At 41.8% G+C, this 18,398-nt stretch overlaps 1 protein-coding gene across 3 annotated transcripts in view; it reads left to right on the top strand.

The window, feature by feature from the left end:
• The window catches only part of LOC109431677 (protein rhomboid), a 351,008-nt gene that overhangs the window by 248,904 nt on the left and 83,706 nt on the right, over positions 1–18,398 (top strand). Inside the window, exon 1 of one of the 3 annotated variants that reach the window (XM_019707936.3) lies at positions 6,232–7,226. The exons of the other annotated variants lie outside the window; for them this stretch is intronic. The gene's annotated coding sequence lies outside the window, so the exon portion shown is untranslated. Of the gene's footprint in view, positions 1–6,231; positions 7,227–18,398 lie in introns of those variants that run through there. 3 annotated transcript variants of the gene reach the window in all.

Below are 18,398 nucleotides of genomic sequence, written 5' to 3'. Positions count from 1 at the left end.
AGTGCTGTTATCAGAGTGCCTAGAACTTCGACCTTAATGTAGGGACATCGATTGGGTTTTGTACTTATTTGGAATGCTGTGGCGTATTTTGAATACGACAGCCCCAAATCTTGAGTTTCTATTCTTGAAGACACCTCATCTGGGGAGTTTTTTAAAACTTCAGAAGGATCACTCCCTACGATCGATCTGGACTCTCGTTTTCCTGGGTTTGAGCTGGGAAACGATGACTATTTGGACAATTTGCAGTTACAAAATTCATTTGTCCGCATAGGTGGCAAAAAACTTGCTTTTGCTTGTCACAGTTCCGCCAAAAATGGCCATACTGTCGACAATTCCAACATAAAATGTTGATCTGGTCGTCTTTTGGTACTTTCGGAATAGCGCCTGTAGACTCTCTTGGCCTTTCTTCTACTTTCCTACGCCGTATGGCTTGACCTATCGCGTTCAGTTCTTCCTCCTCTTGTTCGTCATATTGACCATCTAATCCCTGTTCTGTGTCTTCAAGGCTATTGATTTGGTGAGGCCTGCTCTTTGGATAGCTATTGTAGCTTCGGTACATCGATTTGTCCAGCTGATGGCAAATGGTGACCAGTTCGTCAATTCTTTCAATCCTATAAAGCGTCAGAAACGGTTTATAGCTGTCCTTCATGTTCTCAGTTACGATATCTAGTTTTCGCTCTTCTGACATAGGTTTGGTCAGTTGCTGAGCAAGTTTTTCAATGGCCGAAACAAATGCAACGAAGGTTTCATGCGGTAGTTGCCTTCGGTCCAAAATTTGACGCTCAACGACTTTATCTTTATTCGGTTGCTCGAATCGCAACCTTAGTTTGTGCTTGAAGCTGGCCCAAGTAGCAAATTTATTGCAGAAGGTGAAGTACCATTCTTCCGCTTCTGACCCTTCCTTAAAAAAGAAATTGGCCTGACTCAACAGCTCGGCCTCTGTAACTCGGTTATTTAAGGCCAGTATTTCCACTCTATTTAAAAATTGAGTGACTGTAGGTCCTCGGGCATCACCGCTAAAGTTAATACGCCATTTACTAATAGGAACCTGCCAACGATTGCGTGAATCGAAACTCGGTCTGTTGTGCTGCACTGGTTCAAAATCACCGGCAAGCGAAACATGTGATGCTACTGAATTTGGATGGTGGTCATTCCGTACTAGCCCTCTATGGGGTCGTAACGGTGCATTGGGCGGCGGTGGTGGAGGAGACAATGGGTGTGGCGGTGGTGTAGCGGGGGGTGGTGGAGGAAAATTTGGAGTTGATGACCTCTGGTTGTTTACCATTGGTGTCAGTTTTTCCATCAATGCAGCCATTTGCTCCGATAAAGCCTGCTGTATATATTGATTAACCTCGTTACAAAGGATTGATTGATATTTTCCATTAGTTACACCGTAATTGATTTCATAACATCAATTAATTATGTTTATTGGGAAACATATTGAAAGATATAAAATTTTCTTATACCCTGTATAAGTTTTGTGTTATGGTGAAAAAGTATAAGTTTTAACTAATACATTATATAAGATCGTGCTTTGAAAATTTACTCCAATACAAACAAACGTTGTCACCGTAAATTCCATGGAGGAAGCCATTGTTATCATCGCTTTGCTTCGGCATGGACTGGAAAGTCTGCTTTCTCCTGTTTCTTTTAAAACCTTGTTTAAAACTCAAGGAAAACTCATCGAATGGCAGAGCAAATTTCGCAAAAAGGAAACGCTTAAAGATCACGGTAGGTATTTATACATACATTTTCTTTATTTCTATACGCTAACACAACTTTTCTCTTGAACAGGAAAATGATCCAAAGAAAGTTCCCTACCATCGCAATCGAGATTGCAATACATACTCGTTCCGGCGCATTCGAGTTCCTTGGTTTGGGAAATAAAGGTCCACTGGCATCTAGAGAAAGATCGTCATCGTAGTTGCGTTCTCGAGAGCAGCCCAGCCTTGAGCTGATCGTGAATGTATGCCGGAGGGCTGAAAGGGATCACCAACTGCGTCGCTCTGGGATCCGGTGAAAGTGCGGCTGCTGTGGAAGTAAGCGCAGTGGAATGCTACGAGGGAAGATTCCTTCAGCACGGAGCAGCTTTGGGAGGGGCGTAGAATCGATTCATGTTCGTTTGTTAAGTTAACGTTGTAATGGCGATTTAAATTATAGAATAAAGTTTTTTCGACTGTTCCAAAATCTTAATCTTCTTTCGTTTCTTTTCACCATAAATTGAAATTGTTAATAACCAAAATATACGGCAATAAAATTCATTAGGTTCGACGCATACGTACTATAACACTTCTAATACAAGTTATTAAAAATTCTAAATAACACTCGTAAGCTAAAGTTATAGATTTTATTAGTTGTATGTTATGCTTCATATTACACTTCCAGATGAGATTTATGAGGAAAACGAAATGGCAAAAAAGTATAACATTTTCTTATACATTCAATATGGATTTTTTTTCGTGTACGCAAATCCATTGAGTAGATGGCGGTAGTAAGCAAACATCAAACAGGAGCAAAATCGATGCGAGCGCCATGAGCGAGCGATTTGCCTACGGAATATTTGAATAATCCGTTAAAATGGCAAACGATGGGAAGCGAGTAAAGTAAACCGTCTGCTTGTCTGTGCCGTCACATTCTGCCAAACGGTTTGCTTATATATTTCGGCTTCAACTATACACACGCATATCTTCTAAAAATGCAGTGGCATACGTGGGACCGTGCATAACTTGCGAACGGATAGTCCGATTCGGGTCGTCTTAGTTGTATTCAGTTAGTTTCCACCCAAGGAAGGTTTATGAGGCGAACATGGAAAAATGAGAGTTTTTGGAAATCGGGTGTTTCTGAACGGGGACTTGGACTTGGCCAGGGACTTGGAACGCCAAAAAACGCAGTAGGCAAGACAAAGTTTGCCGGGTACAGCTAGTTTCACTATAAATTAATATTATCTAACTGTTTGACATACAGTTGTACACATTAGTATTACCTTGCTTTCAGAAAACCCGATCGGGTTGAGTCCACAAAATCAAGTGTCATTTTGTGTTTTAATTTTGGGTGTTTTTTTTTCCTAAAAAGTCCGGATGCGGACCCCACTTGTCAACAGGATAACGTTTGTGGCCGCATTTATACCCAACCGATGGCTGCTCCCGCATGGCCTCCTAGTCATGGAAGTAATGCAAATAATAGAAGCGCTGCGGAAAATGCCGTAATCTGACGAGCCAGAGGATGATGTTCCATGGTCAAGAGCGGCTCGAATTTTGAAGATGCTGTGCAGTGGAAAGCCGGTACACACACGGGCTTATTATGGAAAGTCTCACAGAATTCAAGGCTTCAGAAGTTCCAGTACAACGCAAGGACAACGTTAAGTTCAGCAAGTACTTTTTGAGACGTCAGTGTTGGGAGCAAAGTTGGGAGTTAGCAGGTCGCCGTTTTTATACCAATAAATCGCTGCTTTTCTCTACTAGGTGGTACACGGTCCGTGCCAAATGTTAACTCGACCTCGTACTCCATGCAACAAATCGATCGTTGATGAGCTGGTCAAGGAGGACATCGACGAGAACAGCGACCTAGCGCAGGACTATGATGCGGCATTTGATTCCGGTGCTGCTGACGCTCCGTAATGGGAACAACCCCTAATGAGACAGAGTGTAGTAATAACTTTGGAGAATGTGAACTATGAGATGTAATTGGTCCTAGTGAGAGTTCATTTGCATATATACTTCGAATGAGTGTAATCAGTTTCGTACCTTTCAATTCCACCCTATGTTTCTTATCCTTTGACAAAGGATAAGCAACATAGGGCGGAATTAAAAGGTACGAGACTGATTACACTCATTCGAAGAGGGTACCGTCTACCCCCGTTGGTTTGAACGACAGCTCAAGCAAACCAACGGGTTTGATTTTATAATTTGCACTTCTAGTAACCCTGTGAGCATCTTAAAACACACTGATGGTAACTTTTTTGCTGTTTTGTTTTGAATCTGCGTTCCGTTTCACCCCGTTCCATGAGCAGAATGACGTTTGAACCATTTTTGGTTTAAACGATGTGCAGATTAGAGGGGGTCAAATTAAAAAGTGTTCAGATTAGATGAGGTCAAACCAACGGGGGTAGACGGTATTCTGCTTAGAGGGATCGTCGGTACAAGATCATATATAATTAAATGATTTTTCAACGCTTACATGTTGGTTGCTTTTTCATAACCCATTGAATTTACTACTGGACTGCGTAGTCAACTTAAATGCGAAAATTTTAATAAAGAGCAGGCTTGAATCAAATTAAGTTGGTGCCTTCAGTGCACACCGGAATGACTTAATTCAATCACGCAGTCTTAATGACGTTTTCGTACTTTTGTAGTTCTGCGATTGTCCAGCAGTGAATTCAATCCTCAATATTTATTTTATTCTCCCCTACAATAGTACAAGTGTATCAGAACCGTAACACGTATTCTTATTTCAATTGTTTGGGACTGTAAAGCAATAGTTATACATACATTGCAAATTTTATTTCGATTTTATGGTTCAACTGTTCTCGAACAGTTTGCATAACAGTGAACTAAACAAAATGGATAGTATATTGACATTCTGACAAACTGTAAGCGAAGAAAGTTGTTCGAGAAAATTAGCATTTTTTTATTGTAACATAACTTAACCGCCTATCCCACATATTGTAATTTGCTCAAAAACCATCTGACAAAACTGTTGAAACAGTTCATGGTACTGTTAGTTTATTGGTACTTTGGGTGTTATATGATACTGTTGAGCAATTGTAGTCAATAGTTGGGAACAGTCTAGCAAACAGTACTAGTATAGTTCGGGGTTATGCGGAAAATCATAATGTCTTATTTGTTTTTGAAAAAAAAAAATGAATAAAGTTGAAGTTGGCAGTTTTGACAAACATTTTTGGATCATGTGATATTTAATATTCATCTTTAGAATTTGTATACGATTTATACAATATATATACACTGAAAAATATTTTAACCCAGGGAATAAGTTTAAAAAACTCAAATTTGGCTAAACAGCTTTGAGTTTTTTCTCAGCATTGGGTTGTTTTCCCCCTCGCCCCACACGAATGTTGTCAAAAACGAAGAGAGAAGCACCGACACATGCGTGCTGCTCCGTGGAAGAAGCCAAATTTGGGTTATCTTCACTAAACCCAAATTTGCGTCAAATAAAGCCTCCGCTGGGTGAAAATTTTTGCCGCGATCAAATGAGAACTACTTAGCACAGAGAACAGACATCCAAGCCTATAGAAAAAATTCTCAAAAGCTGTGTAAGGATTAAATTGTTTTAGCGTTGACAACACTAACGTCACCTATGCGGCAAGTTGCTACAGTCAGTGGTGAGTACGCATATCTAGATAAGATTTATATTCACCACCAACAACAGTGTGGGAACTTTGCGATAGCAGCGCCACCACGATGTTGCCACTTGTGTTGCCATTTCAAATGACCATTAAATTCCTTACACAGCTTTGGAACTGGACTTGGACGTCTGTTCTCTGTGCTTAAAATGACTTTTTTCGATATTTGTATAGGAAAATAGGAAAAAAATCAAAAATATAAAAAAACCCAAGATAAAATATTTCAAACCGCACAGATTCTGAAACTAAAGGTCCAAACCTACGATCCTAGGGAATAACATTTGAGATACATTCGAATTGGGTTTTTAAATTTTGGAAAATGTATTGATTTTTTGATTTTAAACAAAATAGCACCTTTTTCTGAGCCACTATGATTTTTTTTTCAGATTTTTTAAACTTTATTTTGGTACCAAAAATCAATTTCAAAGAGATTTTTTGAAATCACCTTTTGACAGCTGAGCAACTGCTTGACAGCTCCGCCCAGTACAAAATGCGACGAGGGGTTATTCGACAAATCGCTTCCATACAAACTTCAAGCTAATTTTTAAATAGGTTCCCGGGCACCGAAATTCATGAAAATTTGGATTTCGGCTCAGTTTGGCATGCAGATTCAGAATATGGAATTATCTCAACACCGCTAAAGAAGCCAATTTCATAATACTTCCCTTTGGACATAGCGTGTGCTACTACTTTGCATTGTTATCATTCCCCACTCGGGAAGCACTCTCTTTGCACCTCATACGAGCCACAGAGCACCAGGTCGCACGTCGCATCGTCCGTCCGTCGCGTCATCGTCATCGTTCGTTCGCTCACTCGCTCGGGTGGAGTAAATTACACAAAACTCCGTCTGCGTGCGTTGCATGCACGGTCGGTCGGTCCTGGGCTGCGCCCGGGTGATGTGGACGAGAGCGGGCGAACGGGCGGCTGATATTAGTTCGGCTGCAGCGCCGACAACCGAACCAGTCAATCGCTAGACATCGCCGGGAGTGGAACCGTTTGTTGTGCTTGCTCTGCCTGTGTGCACTTTTGCGCAAGTTGATCTAGAGAAGTTTAGGGAGTCGAAATATTGTAGTTCCGTTTCCGGAGTTTTGTTGGGCCAGCTGCCTGCCTTTTCCAGTTCGGTTGGTTAGTGTGTCACCGTCGTTGTTGTCGCCGTGGCCCCTTGTTTAGTTGAGGGTGGAAGAGTTGTGCCCGGTTCGTGCGTTCGATTTGCGGGTTGAGTGCTAAGGAATTTCGCATTTTTTTCGGTGTTTCGGAAAATTAAGGCGAAAGGAAGGGAGCCGATGATACGCGCGCGCTATTGTGTAATGTTCAACGGCGAGAAGGCGGTCGAAGAAGTGGCGCAAAAGTTTATTGTTGCGAGTCGCGAGGTAAATAACAGCTGAATTGAAAAAAAAATCGAATCGAATTTTGTGCGATATAAGTTACGAATGTTATCGAATCGGAACCGTATTCTGTAACAACAACGCGAGAACCACCTCCTCCTAAGCGTGGAGGACGGAAGAAAAGAAGGTCAGTGCCGGGGCATAGAAGCGACCGAATCAATAGTGTGCGGTACAGAATAGGATCGGGGTCGGAAGCAAACCTATAATAATAACGAAAAACAAGTGTGTTTTGCTCCAAAACAAAAAATCCGATACCGACGAATGTTTTCCAGTGTGCGGTGAGTGTGTTGAGCCCCTTCAGCCGGAGAAGAAAACGGGGACAGGATTTTTATTGCAAGCAATTTGTCTTGGGGCTCCGCGGAAGCAGAGAAGCAGAAGTAGCAGCAGCAGCAGTGGAAAATAACTTGGAGCCAACGTTCCGGAAGGAAAAGAAGGAAACCAGGAGTTTTATTCACTCCCACCTCGGCACACGATAGCAATGGGTAAGTTTTTGTGTGGTTGGTTGTTCATGTGAAACGGCGGATAGTTTTTATTTGCGGAGGAAAACTTGTGTGCTGTGTTGAGCGAGCGCAGCGTGGCCAGAAGTTTTGTGTCCTCTTTTTGTTGGGGGCTTCTTATCTGGCGATTGAGAAGTTCTGCCATAGATAACGTTGATGGGAAAACAAATTGACCGGAAAGGATGGGATGAATGCTTGGGAGAGGAAGCTATTGCTTACACAGTCCGGAACGGAGACAATATTGTAAGAATAGTATTTTTGAAGTCCGACGGATTCTTAAAATTTCATAATTTGCTGTGGAGTTGAGCGAGGTTATCTCAAAGGATTACTAAGCCTCCTTTCGACATTCCATCAGGAATTCTTCCATTTCCTTATTTTAAAAAACAAGCAGTCTGAATTCTTAAACATAAACTCAAGAGAAAATGAATCTGATTCTTTTTCTACTAAATAATCCCAACATTTTTCGAAAGACTTGCCAATTGCTATCCTATCAGTTTTACCATAAGATTTGTGAGAAATTAATTCAGCAATATCTCACTTTTTCCAATTTTTCATAGTTTGCTGGATTTTTTTACAGGAAAACATCTCTTCGAGAATACCTTCTGAAACCAGGAGTTATTTTTGAATGAAAATCTTTAAGTTTGAGTCCTCAAGTTCGCCATAGGAGGATCATCCGTAAAACAGGTTTTGTAATTCTAGATTTTTTTTGTCGAATTTTACTTTAATGACACTTTTGTGAAGATTTGCGGATTTTTAATAATATAAAAACTGCAGATACGTTCAGTAGGTGTGTACCAATTATAGCCATAGTTGTTCTCTATTTGGCAATAGTGTAAATTTAGAAAGTTTTCAATTTTATTATCTTAAACTAGCCACTATGGTCAAATTATTTCAAATAGCCACTATGGCCAAATAGGGAAACACTCTGGCTATAACTGGTACACTCGTACTATATAAATATAATACGTGGAGAGTTCGATTTTTTTAGATTCGATTTTTTAGAGATACGTATCCCAATGTTCTATAAATGATCAATTCAGAGATTTATCTTTATTCATTTGAAACTGTTTTCGATAGCGCCTCCAAGAATTTTCCAGGAGTTCTCCCAGATAAATTGACTGGCGTTCAAAAAAATAACAAAATTTATCTAGAAAAGTTTTCTTTCAATTGTGGGGTCTACTAACATCAAAGAAATTGTAGGATACTAAATTCTTGCAAATTCTTTTATGTCAAAGACAGCTACAATTATTCCTTCTAAGGTCTCTCTTCCTAAGTAAACCATTCCTAGCGGAACATCGGAGAACAACTTTAATGACACATTTGAAAGATTGTTGCATTTTTAAAGAAAGTTGTTTCTGAAAAGATCGCTAATAGAATTTCTGGATGAACTGCCGAAGAAGTCTGAAATAGAATCAGAGCCAAGCCCTCCTGACAACAGCATCCCTAGATTTTTTTTAAACTATAGCAAAAATGTTCGGCAAAGTTTCTAGGAAATAATAATTTCACAAATTCCTGAAAAAATGGGGTAAAAAACATCAATTTATTGAGCTGTTGTGCTATCGCCTGGGTTAATTTTTTGACCAAATCTTTTATAAACTTCCGAACTTTTCAAAGATCTTCTGAAAAAGTATATAAATATGCATTTGAAACAATTCTCAGAAGAATTTCTGCACACAATCCTTGAAAAGTATTTGGAATTTCTTCCGAGAGAACTTCAAAGAGTAATTCTGCAAGAATATTCGTAAGTCTGTGAATAAAACGGATTTTAAAAGAATTTGCGGAAAATTTCTATACGTTGCACTGTTTTAGAACTTCAAAATCTTAAGTTAGAGGATAGGTAGGATGGTTTTGTCAGTGACCGAGCCTTATCAGGATCGAACATTTTCCTTAATATCCCTTCAGATCCGTATCCTCGGTAACTTATGGCGCGATTGGATCCATCCAACTCTGGGATTAATCCAAATAATCCAGCTCAATTTATCTCCCCTCGTCGAGTAACAATTCAGTGCTGTTGGAAAGTGTGACTCATTCCATCGCTCATTACACGATGACTGTTTCCACTACTGACTGCTGGCTGGTTGTGCACTCTACTGTGAAATGAGAAAACTCTTGTACAGGGCGAAAATGCTTCCTAATATCTACTCCAATGGTGCAATGTGCCAAATGGTTTCTTTGCTTTGGTTACTACTTCTGTTGCTGCGATGCAATGTTGTTGGGGGGCATTCAATTGAAGGTCATTAGTTGGCGAAAACTTTTCGTTTTTGGTGTTGCTGGGAAGGTGATTGGAAAGTTTTTTTTTTTTGCAAAATGGATGATTTCCTTGGATTTTGCTTTTTTTAATATAGTTATCAAGGATGATTTATAGGGAAGTGGAACCTGCTCGGCAGGGGTCCTATTTTGGGCACTTTTCTGCTATAACTCAGGAAAATCTGAACCAATTGACACAATTTTTAGAACGCGATGAGATACGTACAGTATCTAGCCGTGTACAAAATTTCAAGTCAATTGGCTTGGAATTGACTGAGTTATTGCGAAGAGTGTCCAAAATACCGGCCGCTGCCCAAGTGGCTCCCTACCCTACATATCGAAGTGTCGAGAGCTTTAGTTTTAGTTTCTTGTCGTAGCAAGAATCAATGGAATTGTCATATCAATCTTATTCGACGCTAATGACAACTCGCATAATGCTAAAGAACTCTCAAAGCTCTATGAAACAATAGTTACTTTGAAGCTAAGAGTTGGTTTTCAATACCAAGTGTTACTAAGAAGTCTTCTTGAAAAACGTCAATCAGTAATAATCAAATATCATCAATATCATTGATAATCACTATCAACGCTGTCAGTTGATAGTGATATTGTCACCAAATTTACGTTCACTGATGATCTTTCAATATCAGACTGTTATGACAGTTGACTAGATCAATGTCACAAAACAAACTATCGATACATTCTTTCTAGCTTCCCGCAGCTCTGACGTAAACAAGCGCCAAAACCTCGTCAAAATCCAGGTCATCCCGAGTGCCGCCAGCCGCCGCCGCCAACAACAAATTGAGATTCTTTAGGGGGGCGCGTTGTTGCTGCTTTGATTGGAAGCTCGGGTGTCACGCGCGTAGGTGTGCTGAACTCGCCGTAGGTACCTACAGAAAAAAAGGTGTTGTCTTGAGTATCCGGACTTCTCCAACTTCAACGTCGCGGAGAGTTTTTCCTAAACCGTCAAAAGTTGTCTAGTAGATTTCTCGATTTAGCCTCGGCCGCGCCGGAGCGTCCCCCTGTCCATGCCGTCGACGATCTTGTCCGAAGAATACTGCGCTGTATTGTGTATTGTACCGACGGTGGTGGCGGCGTTGGCCAGGCACTCGACCCCGCCGCCGCTCAATATACATATTGTGCGGTGGGTACCTAATGGTGGTGGCGGTGCGGTCGCGGTGGCTGGCGTCAACATTGCACGGATGAATAATTGAATCAATTTTGTGTATTTCCCACGCACTTGTCAATTTTTCTACTTTCTGCTTCTCCGCGGTCGACGATCGTCGTCGTAGTCTTCGGCGGCGTCAACGATCATACAGTTGGGTCGAACCGCCCGCACAACCAACGGTACTCACTCAGTCAGTCAGCAGCAGCCCAGGCCCGGTATTGTACCATTTGCGTTGTGTCGTATCTAACCGTATCCCGAGCAGGAGAAAATAGCTGAGGAATACCTAACTCAGGTATGGAAAACTGAATACCTACAACCTGAATGAGGTATTAATTAGCCCTGCATAAGAGGTAAAATACCTAAAATAATAACTGGTATGTATTCTGTGCATAACGTATGAATAATGACATCAGGTATGGCAATACCTGAATAATAATCGGCGTTTTTTCCATACAAATACCAATTTTACCATAATTGAATAATACCTCAAGCAGTCCTCAACACCAAACCAATAACTCGTTGAGGTATTATATCAATACCTACACAATACCAAAATTAGTCATTTTCAATACCAGGCTAACCGACCAATACCTCATCTTGGTATGATACCTGACTTTGGTATGCTGCAGTTATGTGTCAGTTATTCGTTCCTGCTCGGGATACTAGGTGCGCGATCGTCGTGGTGCGTCATCGATTTAGCATCATCGCTCGTTTTGTAGATATGAGCGTGACTGACTAGTATACGAGGGCGAAAAGCGAGCTGTGCTGTTTGGGTTGTTTGCTTTTCTTGTTTTGTGCTGGGGTGTTTTTATTGAAGGAGAAATTGTAGGCATGTTGGGAGAAAAGCGGTGCTTTGGTTATCCGAGAAACTATATGAGTTTCGATGTAGAAGGCACATGCTTTCAATCAGAAGTGAAGCGCCAATCCTCGAAATAGACTGACTTAGATCGAATTCATGTTATCATGTCCTCTGAATAATCAGACATAGTCTGATTTGGTGAACTTGCTGATGAATTCTACAAATGAATTGCAAAATAAATTCTCGGCTTCGTAAGGCGTTTTGTGCGTTTGAGCCCTGAAACAAGATTTAGGAAAAAAAATAAGTTAAGATGGAATTATGCAACTCATTGCTTGAAAAAGTCCAACCACTAATCAAATCTAGTTGTTATTAAGCTATGGTAAACAGGAATGAAAATGTCACGAAAAGTCTTGAAAAAATGTCATGACATTTTTCAGTTAGACCATTTCCTGTTCGTTATTCTGTGCGTGAGCATCGACAATCAAGTTATGAATAATCAGTGATATCATCGATACACATGTCATACTAGATGCAGTGAAATTGGCAAATAAACAAAATGACATTTTCGTTACATTTTTCAATCCCTGGTTATAACCAAATCAACATACAGAGTGTGACAAAGAATGCCCATGCAGAAGTGGACAACAAATCAGGAGAAATTTAACTGGAAACCCATTGTGATGACCTTCAAAGATAGAACTTTAGATTTACCTTGTTCGATTCAACAAAATCCGTTCTCATGAATGTTTGCAAAACTGCCAATCACCACGTTTCCATGTTAAAATTTGCACAACTCAAGGTACTTTGTGTCGTTCTTATCGGAATCGCTCACAAATGGCGTGGTGAACCACCCAACAAAAAATCCACCCACTGACCTTTTCATCACCTACCCATGGCATAAATAATCAACTCGGATCGCATTCACCAAATTTAGGTTGTTGCCCCGCCACCGTAGGTATAGAAGACAGACAAATTTACCAACCGCGTTTGTCACGCGATGTCAGTCAATTGAACAATCTCGCGCGATTACAATCAAATGGGGTTCTTTCTCACCCTCACTCGCGCGCTCTCTCTCTCCAGTCTAGTCTAATCTCGCTCTCGAGTCTAGGTCAAACGGCCAATCTAAAGTGCCGAACCTCAATCAGGAAGCTAATCGCACACACAGAAGCTCATCATCAGCGCGGCACTTGGTTGTGCATCGGAAATCATGGAGGTTTTTTTTTTGTGTTGTTTCCGAGCTCGTACAAGCTTTTTAATGATGAGAACTGCGAAGCGAGCAAAGTGGGCCAGCCCTAAACAGGATAGCGCTCGATCGATGTCGTTTTCCGACGACATTCGGCAAACTGTTCGAAAGTGACAATCGCGGTACCGTGGTGGATCCATTTCCGTACAAAAATTGAAGTGTTCAATTGACTATTAAAAACCGGATCAAAAACTTTCAATATTGTCTCAAAATTCCAGTTTATCAAGTTAACTGCAGGTGACAGCAAAAATACTTCCAAAATGCCTGTTCAGTACTGTTTAGAAGCAATAATATCAGCCACACTATTCTGGTGGTTTTGGTAAACGACATTACCGAGATTCAGTACAAAAACTAACATTTTTTTGTAGTACCAGTCATTTTTACTGAACGAGCTTGGAAAACGTCACTGAACGGAGTTTCTGTTCTGGAAGTGCCAAATTTTGCGTGGCTTTGTCTCACTGTGTGCATGCAATGAGTGTCAAATGCAGAGATGGGAAATGTCATGGAAATTCACGAACAAAAATGTCATGACATTTTTCAATTTTCTTCATTTTTTGAGCGAATTGGGGATGGTCACGAATCATCCCCAATCTACCCCCAGTGATGGTTTATTAAAAAAAATAAAGGATGTCGCTGATAATAATTTACTATGACATTTGCCATCCCTGGTCCCCTCCTTCGCACCGCATGATCGATTGCGCCGTTGACGCTCGCGCAATCCGGCAATTGGTACCGCACAGTACTACCGTACCAGCCAGGTAAACAAGCCGCCGGAACACATCGCGCATCGGCGGAACCGAAGCCAGGAAATTCCTCCCACGTTATTTCACACTCGTTCCGCACCGTTGCACTCCGGGCATCGAGAGCGATAGACAGAGAGAGAAACAATTATCTTTTTATTCTATATTTATTTCCGCTCCTGACTACTAACTCTATCTAACTTAGGCTGAAGTTGCATTATTATTGCATTGCGCCCTATCCTGGTGGCGCTCTACACCTACCTGACCCGGTGGGAAGTGTGCAGTGCATCACACATGTGAAAAGACGTCGTGTTTTGTGTGTTGATACTGAAAAGTGCATTTCCCACGTTTTTAAATGTTTTTCTTTTCATTGCGGGGTGACGGCAGTCGGTGGTGCGGAGGCGGTAATGAGGGTCAAGACGAGCGAAGGGGGTTAAACGAGTGCGTCTTTTGTGAAGTTTGAAATTGCTCTCTGAATGCTGGAAGTAGAAAAATCTGTAATTCAAGCTCCTATTCGAAAGATAGTGTTTTACCGTGTACCTGTGAGAACAAGGTAACTCATTTTTTGGCAGAATGATAAACAATGTAGCGAAAGCCAACAGATGTCGTGAAATCTCTTAGCGTGCAATCCTGAGTGAATGGTAACTCATTTTATGGTTCATGTCAGCTGAGCTTCTGAGTAACGAACTCATTTTAATACATATGAGTGCATGATGATAACTCATTTTTGACATATTAGACAAATGAGTTATCGAAAACAATATATTTGTCAATAAATCATTAAAGTTTATAATTTATAACACATGGGAACTCATTGTTTGACATCTTCTCATAGGATGAGTTCTAACATCCATATTTTCCTGTTCGGGTGAGCCACTGTAAATATGAGTCTTACAAAATGCACAAACTGAGTTATTCTTAAAAAAATATTTTGATTGTATCGGGTTTATGGAAATGTCTGAAATACAGGAAACTAATTCTCAATTCGAGTGCACGTACTTGTAACCAACTAGCTCAGTTGTTCGATTCCTAAGCAAGTATTTTCAAACGGAAATTGTCTACTTGCAACCCCCCTTCTCATGATTACAGAGCGTTAGCTTACCATCGTTCGTCGCCAAAAATCAAACCGTCCCAATCAAAGCCAAAATGCCAACAACAACGCCCAAGTCCATACTCCACACACAGCAATTACAGATGTTTAGGCACGCTGTTGATTTGGCCATTTCGTCATAATTAATAAGCCACACCAGTAGCAACTGAGTCGCGTGTGGTGAGCGCAGCAATGCCATTCCACTGGCCATCACAACCGCACCGTTGCACTGTGGGAATTGTTTGTCCAATTTGGCAACTCAATGAAACATAGATGGAGCCACCATTGCCCAGTATGTGTTTGACAGAACTGCAAAGCTGTCATAATACAAATTAGTGTTTTTTATATACGATGGCATCACTGTTTTGCTATGATGAGTGACAAGTGAGTTGAACCGCAAAATCGATTGTCACTGTTTCTATTCGATGAGTGACAAATGAGTTCCTCTAGCTGACACAGCTTTCAGCCATTCTTTTTGGTTCGCAGTTTGTATTTTGCTAGATTTACACTATGTTACTGAATGAGTTACCCTACACTCATGTAATACTCTTCCTTTTTTCTTCGTAACATTCTTAGGAATCAGTTACGGTACACTAATACTCTGTGATCAAGAACTTATTGTATTTGTTAACGGAAAATAAGAATGCAGTCCACATTTAACCGCCCGCATTTCCCACAGTGCACCCGAAACCATACGGTTCGGAGAGCGGCAAACTGACAGACAACCGTGAACAGCGCACCTACCGGCAGAAACCGCATTTTTCACAACATCCAATTTCCCGCTGCGCTGCGCTTTGCTCTGTTGCATGGACGTGGCCTCCGTCCAAATATAAGCGAAATAACAAAAAAAAAAAAAAACGGTGCATCAAGCCGCGTGCGGCGGCAAACCTCCCGCAAATTGGTGCAATCTTCGATTTTCCTCTTCAAATTGATTTAATAAGATTACCAAATTACCACCGACTGACTGACTGACTGGTAGCGGCAGCGGCAAGGCTGATTTTCTCACGCATTGTTATGACGCGGTGCCGATGCGGTGGTTGCATAAAGTGGCCGCGGCGGCAGCGGTGGCGCTATCGTGATCAAGGCGCAGCTCTACGGCGCGGCGCGGCGCGGCGCGGCGATTTGAAATCGTTGAAATGCCAATCCATATCGCGGTGCACGATGATGGAGGTAAACAATCACACAGCGAGCCCCGAATGGAACCAGATAAGAAGCGGAACTTGGGGAAACACCTATTATTGGCGATTGACGCATTAGTGGCATTATGGCGACATGATAAGATTAGTCACGGTGCGCTGCGGGGAATTTATTCTGTGACGTTTTGGGATGACAAGTGTGTTCTATTTTCGTCACAGTGAGATCAAAATAAGAACGGTGACAGGTGTTTTTTTTTTCAGAACCGCTGTCTGACATGTGTCGTTTGATAGTTGATCGATAAGTTCAATCATCCTACCGATCATGTGTCAAATTGCACAATCCAGACGTCAGATTGTGTGATACGTTCCAGAAAACTGGCAGACTTATGGCAGAACTTCGATACCTGCAGGGGGACGACACAAGTTTTCACAACCACAAAAGTCCAAATATCCCTCAAAAAGTCGGTGTAGCCACTGGAAAGACAGCCCAGCTTTTGCGGTTTTTATCGTTTTTTCGTAGATTTCAGCTTTTTTGAATTTCTTCGGCTTGGGAAAACTAGTGTAGCCCTCAGGTTACCTGGATCAATTCGGATACACGGAAAAACAAGGCCGAAATTGAATACTGAAGTAACCTTTTGAAATTCAATAGAATTCCACCTGAATGACTTCATAGCATCGAGTGAATGAACCACAATGAGCTCTTATTACATCATTCATTAACAACGCGTATGACCAGCAGCCAGCCACCCCTCAATCTCAATCAATTCGCGCGACAAAACAGATGATGCACCCTTCTCTATACATTGAGAAGTGCGCGCTCGAGCCACAAACAAGAGTAAACACGTCCACCACGCTGCGATATGACGTTTGCAACGGAATTTCACAATGCCCAGTGTGGCGGCGGCCACGGACAGGGTATATCCGCGTGCTTGCGAATCGCGTCGTTGACTCACCATCACCGCGGCGCGCGTCGCGCTTTTGAATGTGGACGACCTTGTCTAGGTAGGTACCTTGATTTCGTTTGACGGGTGAAGGTGGTCTGAAGACGGTGGTCAATCGAAAGTGATCCGTCATCAAACGAGATGAATACCTATGACAAAGCGCCACGCGCTGGGGAGTTCGCAGTGTAACATCCGCGTATGAATGAGAGTCCAACGTGAACTCGATTTCACTCTCTTTTTGGTAATTTCGTTGCAACGTGTTGCGTCGCGTCCGCGCCGCGCCGTCTACTGTTGCCCTCCACCCTCGCGTTAACTCTAATCTACGTGTGTAAACACAACTTTGCAGCCGCGTGGTCAGTGTTTCCAATGACTGATGTGGCGGCCTTGGACAGCCCACAGAATAGCCCTAGCTAGGGGTTCGTGCAACTCGTGTCTCTCTAGTCTCGGGAGTTACCAAAATAGTTTGTCGATTGATGAATGAACGTACCGTCCGGAGTGGAATTTCGACTTGTTTCACATACCTGAATCAACTTTAGGAGTTCACAAACAATGGATACGTTTGCGTTGCGTTGACAGATGTTTGACAGATTAACGCAAATGCAGCCGCTACGTACCAAATTTGCGCCGGGCTTTACTGGATTCACGGCCCGTGGCAGTTGGTTCATTGAGATCAATCTTCTGATATTTTTGTCGTTTTTACTTCGAAACTTATCGTTTTTACAACAATTCAAATAATGGTCAACCCAAGCAAACCTGTTTTCTGGCAGAGAACAGCCTTACTGATGTCTGGTTCAAACATTTAAACGATAAGATGTCTATCTTATTGATTTTCTATCAATAATTGAAGCCGTTCGATCCATACCAGAAAGTGTGCCTTCGTTTTTGGTGGTATTTTTGGTTCGCAAAATGCCTGGTCACTGGATTGCGCCGGACATTTGCCTTAAATCGTTACAGTTCGAAATTGGAACCTCTACGGTTCCCACAAGGCATCCAACCGAAAACGGAGGATCGGGCCTGATTGACCGAAGGCGGAATGAATTAACCGATCATGGATCTATTCCCAACTTTACCTCTACCTAGTAGTAGTCCTACGACGGCGGACACGACCAGCTCCCGTAGACTAGACCTAGACCACATGGTTATGTAAACGCGACGTGACGCGGGAAACGAAAGGGAACGTGCGTGCATGCATATCATTCATTGATCGTTTGGCTGCTCGCTGGCAGCAGCGTGCGCCGCACGTCCAATCGTGTTTAATCATGCACTCCATCGGCATCGCGCCGCCACCACCGTGGCTTAGGTTAGGTTCGCGCGGTGGGATTTTACGTATTTGGTATTGCGGAGCAGCAGCACCAGCTAAGAGTCGCACATGTGTGGGGTTTGCCCGACTGTGACGGTTTTATGAATGAAAGTGGTGAAACACGGTACTTTGGCGGATGTGTGATTCAATTATCGTTTGCTGGAAAAGTATTGCTAACTATGAAGGACGAACAATGTGGATGGAACACCCACATTATTTTCAGTGTAAAGCGATGGTCACTTCTTGTTTTGAGTAAATGAGTCATTCTAGTTCAGTGTGGAAACACTCAATATGACATCTACACTGAAAAACAAGAGAACCCAAATTTGAGTATTTTTAAACTCACTTTTGAGTTCTTTTTTGCATCCTGTTTCATTCGCTCTCTTTATTGTTGTCAGAGTGTGAATAGCAAAACAACCCAACTTTGAGAGTTCTATGCGGGAAGCCAAAATTGAGTAAGTGGCACAGTACCGAAAGTTGAGTAATTTTAACTGAC

This window comes from Aedes albopictus, chromosome 2 (genome assembly GCF_035046485.1).
Source record: "Aedes albopictus strain Foshan chromosome 2, AalbF5, whole genome shotgun sequence".
Classification (NCBI taxonomy): domain Eukaryota; kingdom Metazoa; phylum Arthropoda; class Insecta; order Diptera; family Culicidae; genus Aedes; species Aedes albopictus.
Note: the sequence above shows the minus strand (reverse complement) of the source record. Positions and strands in the feature narration are given on the sequence as shown.